The sequence below is a fragment of the Lathamus discolor genome, chromosome 7 (genome assembly GCF_037157495.1).
Source record: "Lathamus discolor isolate bLatDis1 chromosome 7, bLatDis1.hap1, whole genome shotgun sequence".
NCBI classification, from domain to species: Eukaryota; Metazoa; Chordata; class Aves; order Psittaciformes; family Psittacidae; genus Lathamus; species Lathamus discolor.
Genome location: NC_088890.1, coordinates 12,052,402 through 12,064,661, shown reverse-complemented (window position 1 = coordinate 12,064,661; position 12,260 = coordinate 12,052,402). Strand labels below are relative to the sequence as shown.

General features: G+C 38.1%; 1 pseudogene; it reads left to right on the top strand.

Annotated features, from left to right (window-relative positions):
- The window catches only part of LOC136018100 (contactin-6-like), an 82,915-nt pseudogene that overhangs the window by 39,016 nt on the left and 31,639 nt on the right, over window positions 1-12,260 (top strand).

Below are 12,260 nucleotides of genomic sequence, written 5' to 3'. Positions count from 1 at the left end.
ACTAAACACATTTGTAGACATAATCTGTAATTTGGGGAATTGATAAAATGCCAAATGACTGTTTGTGGGAGTGTATTTCAGAGCTGGCATTACAAAATTGCCTGTTAATTTGTGTTTTAATTCTGTTTGTGTTCTTAGTCTGTAGGCTGGATGGATCTTTGGTCTCATGCAGTATGTCAATTCTTATGCTAACTTAATCCTTTAACTGAATTAGCTATGAAAATCAGTTAATATTGAGATTAATACTTTTCTGGCACTATACAGTGAAATAATAGACTAAAGAAAACTTTATAAGGAAAAGGTGAATGAGTGAAAGAACTTTCTTAAAGGAAAAAGAAGGATCAAGTGGAAAGGGAAGTAGTGAAGTGGAAGGAGTGCAGGAAGAGAGAGGCAATTGATTGAAGCCCACTTGAACCTGATTAGATACTTATGTAGACAGGTTTTTGAAACCCTTTGTCTCTTTCCAGGCAGTGTAATTATACTTCTGTGGTGGCTATGCTTTGGCACATTTGTCTTCTAATCTTCAGTTGTTGGCAACCTCATGGAGAATGACTTCTGTGGCAAGAGGCTCTTTACTGCGCTTGTATTCTGCTGAGGCCAAGTTTTCAGCTTTTATTAAGCATCTATTCAGCATCTATTGGGCATAATATGGCATGGTTCATCTGCAATGTATTTTTACTTGGTTGGAAAAAATAAATCCTGTGATTAATTTCTGTCTAGCAATAACAGATACAGAACAATTTCCAAAACATATGGGGTGAATTAGCACCCGCTGCGTTGCAGAACTAGGTCTTGTTTGACTTAATACTACTTCTTTGAAGCAATTGAAGTGGGGTCCAATCTTCCTTATGATTTTCTGCTGGATTAGTCCTAAATGGAATCCAACTAGCACCTGAGAAGGCTAGCCAGAATTTATTTGGATTGCAATTTTCCTAAACCTGATCTTATTGTCACCTCTTCCTAAGTAATATTATCTAGTTTTTCTCTTTGAAGACAGTGATATTTAGAATCTGTCACTTAGATTGTTATCCTTTCTATAAAAAAAGAATAAAACACTTTACAGGCATTTTCAACCAACATTTTCACAGTACTTACAGTATATTGTAAATGGAATACTTCAGGCAACAAAATGTAGAATGCTATTGCTCAATGGACAAAATGGAAGTTTAGAGGTGAAAGTACAAGGAAGGTGTAATAAAATATTCAGTCTTTCACAACACCCTGCTCACTGGAAGTATCATAGGAAGAATAACTTCCAGACGCTTTACACCTTGGGGATGGCTCTGAAGATGTTGTCTACTCTTTGTCAAACCTTTATTTCTGACCACGTAGTTGGTCATCCCTGCATTATTGCTGCTCTTGTGTACATGGTGTGCTTTATTCTTTTTGTCTGAATAGCTCAAAAGAGCCAGCAGAGAATGGTGGGGAATTCAGCATGTGTATGAAACATGAGAGTTGTTTCAGAAGGGGTTACACATTCAAAGGATGATTGTAAAAGTAGAATGTGTCGAGAGGATAGCAAACAGCCTGAAGGTAAAATTAAGTATGCAAAAAATATCTGTAGTGAGAGTCTCAAAAAAATAGAAAATTTAACAGTGGATAAGTAATGTAATGTTGTTAATTAGTTTGCAATACACCAGCCATACAACCGCAGGCTGTGCTCTTATCAAATTTCGAAGCTCAACAAGGTTGGGCTGGATCAGTTCTCTGTTGGGACACCTCCAAGGAAAAGCTGGAGTGTAGAGAAATAGAGCTCCATGGCTCAACAGGTGGCACTCTACCCTCTGCAAGAGCAGCAGGAGAAACCCCACACAACAGGTTGTTCAAATGGCTTATCTGTGGCCACACAAAAAGTTAGGTTCTATAAGTTTAGCAGGTCACAAATAGGTTTTAGATGTTTGCAACTGTTCAGCAAAGACTGTACTGTATGCTCAATATATGCTCCCATTACTGGTTCAGAGGCATTAAAGCCAGAAAGGAGCAGCATAATAGCAGTATCAGTTGTTTCAGACTTGCATTTGGTGATGGTATTTACAATCCCTGTTGCAGGTTTCTTCCAAACTCACCGGTTTTGTGGGTCAGATTCTCCTCTCCTCCTCAGTGGAGCTAATACTGTCTCTAGAGGTTAGTAATTGTAAAATCACAATGTATTAGCTCGAAGTTATGTCTATAGGATGAAACAGGCTTTTTTCTATTTGTCAAAATAGAGCTAATGAACCCCCTTTAAGTACACCCAAACCTAAGCTCTGGTCCAAATTTACATACTGTGTAGTTTTCTCTATTTTGGCAGAACTGAACTGAAGAAATTTAGTTTGTATAAAATTCAAGCTATGAGGGGCATGCTCTCCCTCCAATCTGAACGGCTGCCTGTGGGTTTCCAACAGTAATATAAAAGAGTTGGTTTTCAGTAGAGCTTTTTCAGTAGATCATTTTTCTGTGGCTTGTGATCTGATGACATTTGAAATGTTTCCATTATCTGAGCACCTCTGTCTCCTGTGGAGCTTTTCTGATCATCTTAGATCATCATCATCTGATTTATCTAATTGGATGAGGGGGTTAGGCCATGTTTCACCATGGTCTCAGACAGGGCTGCTGGTGCAGCTTCTCAGAAGCAATATGGAACATGCTCCAGGCTCCCAGTGTGGGGCAGCCATACCTGCTCTATGGTAGCCACTTCACCGTCTGCTTCACAGTGAAGAATACCCACCTATTCACAATTTAGCAAGGCATAGAAATGCATGCCACAGCTGGAAAATCTGGGCAAACCTGCTTAAGGCAATGACACTGCAACATGTGCCTCAGGTTCTTGGAAAGTTTGAAGAAGCCAAGAGGTCTGAAAACATAACCATCATCATATAGTGAGGTATACATCACATTTTATATTTCTGACATATGCATTCACGCTGCTTCCAGGTAAATTAACATTTCTGCTTCTGAATTATGATCAGGAGCACCAGTGTGATATCAAAAAACTTTGGGATTGTACATTCATTGTCTTTGTCAGCGTTTTTTGCTTATATTTCTTTATCAGGAAAGAATTCAAATAGAAAATGGAACTCTTTTAATACCTGTGCTGAATATGTCAGACTCTGGCCTCTATCAGTGTGTGGCAGAAAACAAGTACAGCACTATATGCCAGTGCTGAGTTGCGGGTGAGAGGTGAGTAAATGTCACTAAAATGAGCAGGTGCTGAGTATAAAAGGATACTCATTGGAGGAAAATTGAAATCAAGGAATTAGTAGATTACATTCCACCTGGCAGTTCAAGTCTGCTGGTATTTCTTTGCTGCTTGTTTTTCACCCACATACAAATGTTCTTTTAATTTTATTTCATGACTGGCCTGGGGGAAGAATCTAATCCATCTATGGTCTTTTTTTTAACACATACACACAAGTTTAACGAATGCTGTTTCTCACTTAGTATTTTGAGTTATTAATAGTTATTCTGCAGTTTTTAAGTCATTTGAGAAAGCAAGAAAAATAGCTTTAACTACAAACAAAGAGCATATGGCAAATATGTATACAAAAACAAATAACATGTAGCAAGTAATCTCATTAATGATTACTAATGATGCACATAAAATGGAATTTGTACATATATATATTCTGTTATAGATATTAAAATATAAAGTTTGTTCAATGGCCAAATACTAGTGAAACTAGTAAAAGACTTTAAGAACACCTAACTTGTATAGTTCATGTGTTTTTTCCTTCAAGAGTGAATTTTCACATAAATTACTGAAAAAATAAACATATTTTCAGTAACCAGTGTCAGTTTTTGAACAGAAAGCCACTGAAAATCTGTGATTATAACCGAATACTCTCTGCAGATGAGTACATGTAACTGGGATCAGGAGTTTGTTTATCCTGCTGACATAGCTCTGCTCACTGTTCTTAGTCATAGATAGAGCTATTCTCCCAGCCTGCAGCTAACCCTAAGGAAAGACTGTCAGAGCAGACAGTTTCTAAGTAGACAGAAGCAGCATAAACATTAAATAAGACACAATTAATTCCATTCTTTGGTACTTAAATGCATGTTTTCTGTTGAATACATGTACTTTCACCAAAACATCAAACACAAAGAAATTATTGGATTCACCTACTATGTAACTTGGAAGAATTTAGCCAGTCCATTTAGTAGCTTGTCAGCTGCATACCGCCCTGCTCTTTCTTGTTCTGTTTTCAGCTGCAGCACCTGATTTTTCCAAAAATCCTGCGGGGAAAAAAAAGTCTATTGTTCAAATTGGAGATGAAGTTACAATTGGGTATAAACCAAGCACTTCTCCTAGAGCAGTTATTAACTGGAGAAAGAGCCCAGAGATTCTGCGTCAGAACAAAAGGTACCGTCATAAACCAGTTGCTGGATTGGTGGGAGTTCTCTGTTTTAATAATATCATTTAAACAGCACTGAAGCACGGCTAGCTTAGTATTGCTTTTGGCAGCTCATTGATGGAAAACTTTGATGCCAGAGGCCTCTTTGTCTTTAGTGGTGGTCATACAGCTCTGTGGATATAAATCTGGTTGAGAACAAAGCCAAACTGAATACACGTGGGTAATTGTATGATACATATGTTTGGGTTCATCAGCAGTTAAATCACTGCAATGCTATCAGAGCTGACTGTTTACCGCACACAAAGCCGGAGTGAATCAGCTTCATGTAGAAGACATCAGTGGAGGCTTCAGGGAAGCGGACTATACCCCCAGGCTATGGCATAATTGCTTCACAGCTGTACAGGTTGTATAATAAGCCATAACTACATCAGCCTCCATATTCTGTCTCTTCTGTTTAAGCAGGATTTAGCCACTGGACCAGCATACTGGTATACTCCCCCAGCAACTGGAATGGGGTTGCATGGTCTTTGCATGGCTTTATTGACATTTTGTCTGTGATGGCCAATAGCTTATCTGTGAGTTAACACAAACCATCTACATTATTACATGCTAATGTCAATTAAACAGTAAAGCATTAAAATCAAAAGCAACTTAAGTTGTGAACAGTATGCACAATATATAACTGTGATGATATTTCCATATTCAAATACAGACAGAAAAATGAGCAACAGTATCTAAGAAAGAACTTCATTAGCAACCCTTTCAGTTCACAAATATAACAGCAACATTGCTTTAGCCTATTATCATTTTCAAAGACCAAACCCAGAATTAGTAATTCAAAAAGCCCTGGAAATTGAACACCAGATTTTGTGCATAGGACCTCATGGAGGTTAGTTTGGGTCACATAAGACATAATTATAATATACTAAAACAACATTATCTAAAACTGACACAAAGAAGTATTTCCCATGTTACAGTAACGTACAATGCAGCTAAAAGTAAATCAGGGAAGTATTTGTGAAAGAAAGTACAAATCTGAGAAGTATTTCACAGATGTGCTTGCAATGAAACAGCAATATTTGGGTAAACAACCCATGCCACAGGGCATAGAGAACTTTCCAATTATTTCCCTACTTTCACCAATAGCAGTTTTATTTTTAACTGCTCAACTGATGATGAAAAATAATTTTCTATTTAGTGTTCAGTCAAACCTGTATTTGCATTTTGATTATACTCTCTATTCAACAAAGAGCTGCTCATCCTATCAGACACAGCCTATCCTTACAGTATGTAGCAAATATGCTCAGTATACAGTTTGCTACAGGCAGTCCCTGGCTTTTCTGATATTGAAAAAAGGAGTGAGGAGAGCACTGTTTAAGACTTAGAATTTCAATAGTTGAATTAAGCCTAGATCTTGAGATTCTGGTAGCCTGATATTCCCCCATCTGATTTGCTTACAAAAAACCTTACATACTGCATACAGTATTTACATATGCTTCTGTATTAATTTACTAACAATAATTATAAGCACATTGTAATTTTTGAGCATCCCAGAAGGCCTTCTGGTGTTTAGCAGGAGTAAACAAAAGGAGGGGGATTTACACTGAGGCAAAGGGAGAGACTGTTTAAACTCTGTGTGCAAAATATTACCAGTACATCCACTGATGCGAAGTAGAATTTGAGGTTTTTTTAATTGTTAAATGACAAAATAGTTAATGTCACAGTTTTAAAGGAAAGAAAATAAATCATCTATACAGTATTTTTCCAGACATCCTTGCGACAGAAAGCAGAAAATGAAATGAGGATTTGTATGGCTGTAATAAAGTACACAGCTAATTAAAATACTAAATCACATGTATCTTTGCTCCTAATAAAGAGAAGGAACCTGGTCTGCCTTTCTCTCTATATATGATTAAACCCTGCAATGTCACATACAGATTAACTATTTTAATGAACTTATTTCTTCTCCCTTTTCATTGCCCAGCAACTATAAACTCTATGGACTCCTTTACTAGCTTTAAAAAAAATATAAAATAAGAAACTGGTGTAGCTAGAAGTGCTGAAAAAAAGGAAATACAAATCCCTTACTGTTCTGACAGCAAAACTGTGATGGACACATTGCTAAATAAACCAGATCACATAACTTCTTTAGAATTCAGTCTTTTATTACAGAAATAGTGCAACTAGACCTATTCTACCTTAAGGGATAAGAATATTCTTTCTTTTCCACATTCTTCCTTTCAGTCATGATAATAGTTTATTTGTAATAGTCATGCATACATGATCACTGCTCTCCCTGATCTTCTGAGTTCACAATATGACAAGATAACACTGCTTTATAGTAATGTTAATTTGTAAATTTGCATAGAGAGGTGTGTTAACTAGGGAGGGCTAATTAATAGACTACATTAATTAAAGCACCATGAAATATTTTTTATTTCCTCTGAGGATTTAGTTAACAAGCATTTTTAGGTTTATGAAGCTGCAGTATTTGGGCCCCTGATATTTGAAAAATATGTTAACATTTCCTGAGTCTGAATATTTTGCCATGGGCCAGAACTGGAGGTCCTTAGCCCTTGATCCCCTTTTCAGGGCACAGACAGTTTGCACCAGTCCTGTTTCTCTCTCTCATTTTCTCTGTAGCTTGAATACGTCATTGCCCAGATCTTCAACAGATTGTATGCTCTGATTTATGTAAAATATTTTATTGCAATTGATCCATATATGTAAATCCTAAAAAATCCCACATAAATCAGGTTCTATATTAGATGGTAAAACAAAGCCTAAACATACCTGTACCAGGTCTGCTTACGGCTCCCAGTCTTCATGTCCCCTCTCCTTTGAGTATTTGTCCTGGGTTCAGCAGCAGCAGTCATTTTTCTCCTTCTTAGTAGCTGGTGCAATGCTGTGTTTTGACTTTCAGTCTGGGAACAGCGCTGATAACACGGATGTTTTTACTTGCTGCTCAATAATGTTTACTCTGACCAAGGACTTTCTGAGTCTCATGCTCCGCCAGCGAGGAGGGGAAGCCGGGAGGAAGCAGAGACAGGACACCTGACCCAAAGTAACCAAAGAGGTATTCCGTACCACAGCATGTCATGCCCAGTACATAAACTGGGGGCAGTTACCCAGAAGGGCTAGATCACTGCCCGGTCAGTCTGGGTATTGGTCGGTGGGTGGTGAGAGGTTGTATTCTCTTTCCTTGTTACTTTCCTTATCATTATTATTATTGGTGGCAGCAGCAGTGATTTGTGTTATACCTTAGTTACTGGACTGCTCTTATCTCAACCCGTGGGAGTTACACTCTTTTAATTCTCCTCCCCATCCCTTTGGGAGCAGTGATGGGGAGGAAAGAGGAGGAGTGAGGGAGCGACTGCGTGGCTGGGCTTAAACCACAACAGTATTCTGCTTTAAAATTTTCAGAAATAGCTAAGTTGCAGCCTCATTCATATGGCTCACCGCCTTAGTTATGGGATTTATCTTTGGTTCTTGCTACTTGCCGCCTTAGAGAGGGAATTCAAGGTTATCAGCTGCAGGAATCAAAAAGAAATTCCACATTGGTTGGCTAATCCTAGATACTTTTACCTGATCTCTCTTCTTGTGATCCCGTGGTCAGCTTCTTTGGATCATGTAGCAGTAGAGCTGCAGGTTTTCTTTTGGAAAATTAACCCCCTTCTTTGGATCAAAGTCTTGAGAAACTGGCTTTCAGGAGCAACAGCACTTGTCTGGTGTGCAACTGTTTGAAAAGATTGTTTGCCCTTTGCGAAAGGTGTGACTTCTTCCTGGAATGTGCTGTGGATTTTAGCTCAATGTAGAAATGAAATGTGACAAAGAAGAACAAGCCTAATGTTCTGAACTCCAACCCTGTAGATTTTGACATAGATAAGAACTATTTTCATATATGGTCATATATTCTCAGCAAGTGCAACAGGGCTTTTCTTCATCTCACTTCTCGCTTCTATCACCCCACGTGTCCACTGAGGAAGGAACAGTTCATATATTAGATAAAATAAATTTGCAAGTCTAGACACTGATCTCATAATAAAAATATGTCTTGTTAGTGCCTTCAGTGGATTCAGGATCAAATCCCTCAAGGGAAACTATAAAAATCCTTTTTGATTTAAGCATTTAATAAATGGGAATTGCAGCCCCTTTTGCTTTACCATAGAGAGGTGCTATTCCCTCACCGTGAGTTGAGGATCACCAAACACTGTAGTGAATGCATACAAACATATGTGATTCACTCCACTCAGAATCTAAATAGGATAGCTGAGAAATGAGGTAGGCTGAACGAATGCATTACTCATACTTTCAATGCATTAATAATCAGTAATAAGCAAATATTCATAATTTAAATTGTTTTCTGGGACTGGACAAGAAGTATGTTTAGGGGTCAATAACATATGCTCAATGCTTGTTGGCTCCTAATCTTGCTTTCAGGATTCAATTCAGTCCCATCTCTGTGAATTATGATCATTGATTCTCTGCCATAAATAAAGCTGCTCTGTGTGGTAAAATCATCCCTCCCATTCTACACTTAATTTTGGTGTTTTGCACTCAGTTTCTTGCATTATTCAAAGGAAACATGGGAGAATAATTAAGCACCAAAATGAAAACCTGTCTTTCAACAGCCTTATGCAAAGAAAACTGAGCAGGTGTTGGATCTGAAGACATCTAACTCTATGGGTGGGGACAATTATCTGGTAATTGCTGAAGTCTTACAGCTGCCCCTTGGAATGTCAAAATCGAGGGGATTTTCATGCTGCCATGTGAAATGCAAGGACCCATCAGGTTTCATTACCTGCAAAGTGAGGTCTGCCCACAGCTATGCGCTGCATCTGAATTGCTCTATCAGTCTCCTGGGCAGGACCTTTCTCCTACCGCCTTCAGAGCACTCATGGCCACCATCTGTTTCTGCATATCTTCTGCTGCTCTACTGCTTCCAAAACCATGAACATTTTAACACATTTTAAACTTTTTTGTTATTTGAGAAAAGAATCCTCTCTTGTGAGTGCTGTTGTAATTAGAGAGATAAGGAGTTAAAAAATAAAGGGAATTAATTGGTAAACAGGAGGAGTGCTCGATCAACTGATCAAATACAACATACAGCGCATATTGCAGTGTGAAATAGCATTTCAGCTTGAAACAGTCTGAGAAGAAATGTGTCAGGGCAGTTCAACAAACTTCAATGAAACATTTCAATTAAGAGAATGTCAACACTGTTTGTTTAGCTTGTACTGAAACCTTCCAGAATATCCGTTATCTTAAAAAAAATAAAATAAAACATGCGCTTGGGGAGAAATCAAGACAGAATGGATTGAAAATTCCAAAATTTGCACTAGTCTACTAACAAAGGAGAAGACTGATGTCACTTAACTTTAATTTAGCTGAAGTCAATATTTGGTCTACAGTAGTTATTTGCATTTCTTGGCACTCAACTCTGTCTTACATGAGATACCTAACTTTTAGATGAGCAAAGCTGGGGGGGTGAAACCTATACGCAGTGTCTGAAAAAAACCCTACCTATACTGAAATCAGACCAGATGACTAGCACAGGCAAAGAGCTTTGCTGCTTAGTGCCACAAACCACCCTGCTTTATGCACCCACTGTTTGGAGATAAAGGAGGTGTAGATGTTTCTATGCTGGTAGCAAGTTTCATATAAAACATATTTTCGCATGCTATTCCAGCTTTCTCAGCAATGTGGCTAGGTGAATAGCAATTGGATATTAATATTACTATGATTTTATTTTTTAAGTCAGGTGCTTGAAGCCTGGATTAAGTGTATCTCTATTTTTTATCCTTCCTGCTTTTCTACAAAAAGGAGCTTTGCATAGCTTTGATATGCCTTAACCCTTCTATCTCATCAGTGTCTGAGTGCTTGTAAAGAAGTTCATTTCCTGTTTTAGTTTTAAAATAGAGCACTTGAAAAGTGGGCATTGGTGATCACAGCAATTCCAGATATCTTGGATGCCATCACTGTAAGTCAACATGAATACAAATGAAGCTTATCTGTTGATGAAATTCTACTTTTGCTTAGGGAACCAATAGAATTGATTCCACATCTGCTAAATCTGATTAATCATTTCAGTTCCTTTCCTTGCTGACAGATTGATAGAAATCAAAGGCATGCTTCCAGTGGTTGGTCTGAACTTACATGTTAAGATATGGGAACTCCTACAAAAGCTGAGATTGCTGTATAGAATTGCCGTGATTTTTCATCTCTCAGGCCACACTGCCGCTGCATATATGGTGCTAAACAGACAAAGCCATCATTATACCCTTCCTGAGGGAATGCTGAGAGCTGCAAGGTATATTCTATGTTCTAGCTAAAAATATCTTATGCTTATATTATAGTTTCTCTGTAAAGGTAGCAGAAAAGAGGGTGCCACAAAAGACTAATGGAGACAGCCATAATATATTTCTTGAATATTTGTTTGCTATCAGCAGTGGTATTTTTCTTTTACAGCATTGGCTGTAGACATAAGTGTGCAAGCATTTGTCCATGCATCCCTCTGAATAATGTCATTGAATCTAGGAGGAATATACAACACGGCAGCACTCACTGAAGAGTGAGTACACATGGGCAGAAATATTTGGTAACCCAGCACAACTAACGATATTGGCATTAAAAAAGTTTTACAACCAAAGGATTGCACAGACTGACCTGAAGTACCTTCAGTCTTTCCTTCTTTGTGTCCTCCATGTTTCCAGTTATGTCTGTCTTTTCCCTCAAGCTGAGAGCGAAGACATTGGAATGGAAAGCATATAAGTGAAAGATGAAGATGGAGATACAAGGAAAAGGAAGAATGAGCACAGATGAGGGAAAGAAAAATACAGTATTTTATTTTTCTTCTTAATCTTATTCTGCTTTGTTTTTTCACTTCTTTCTCTCTTCTCTTTCCATTTGAAGTCAATCCACTGCAGAGTAATGAGAAGGCGGAATGGGACCCCCATTGCTACTTGACCCAATGAAAAGCTGGCAGGCACCAGATAGAGAATATTAGTGCAGTGGAAGACATAAGAAAAGGGCTTTTCATTTCTATTCTCTCTCCTTAGAGAGTTTCATAATGGAACAAGCCAATAAACCTAATTTCATTATGTATTACTGACTACTTAATGCAATAGTGTTTAGCATATCAGATAGCATGAGCATCAAATAAGCAAATGAACCATATGTTTGCACGTATAAGAATGACAACCTGTATGATGTGTATTTATTACAATTTCCCTTTCTTATGACACCTCTCTAATACAATTTTAAGTTGTTCCTCAACTCCTGGGAACCTTGTTAAGGTGAGCCTTTCTGAGGGGCTGTCCTACACACTGAGATGTCCCAATCAATCTGTCACTCTTCCATGTCATATGGAGTTGCAATAAACTAAACCCCAGTTGTGCCTTCTCTCCCTTTCAGTTCATGTTCTATCCCTGCTTCATGCACATATTCTGACTGATGTTCAGGATTTGATCTAAAGCCAGCTAATCTCATTGGAGTTTTTCCATTGACTTCACCAGGCTGTGAATCAAGATCCTTAATTAGGAGTTTGTACAAAAAATAATGAGAGAATGCAACCTTCTGTGCTTCTTTTCTAGTCCAAGTTGTACTGCTATGTGCATCATTATGGTTGCACTACTCTGGTGTATATTGCCGTAGCATATAAAAACACTATTATGGGATTAAAACCACACTGCACAAACCCTAAATAAAAGAGAGCTCCTGATTCCCAAATTTTTCAAACTAAGTGTAACGTTAGAGGTAACAGATCAAGATCTGTTGGGGAGGTGATGCAAAAAGGCACAGTAAGTTCTTGATTAACATGACAGGTACATGGGCTGCTGCCAATCATATCGTATGCATGATGAACAGTCTTCTAGGGAGGAGTTTCTGGGATCATTTTGAGTGTGAAAGGTTACGTGAGCAAAAGCATAG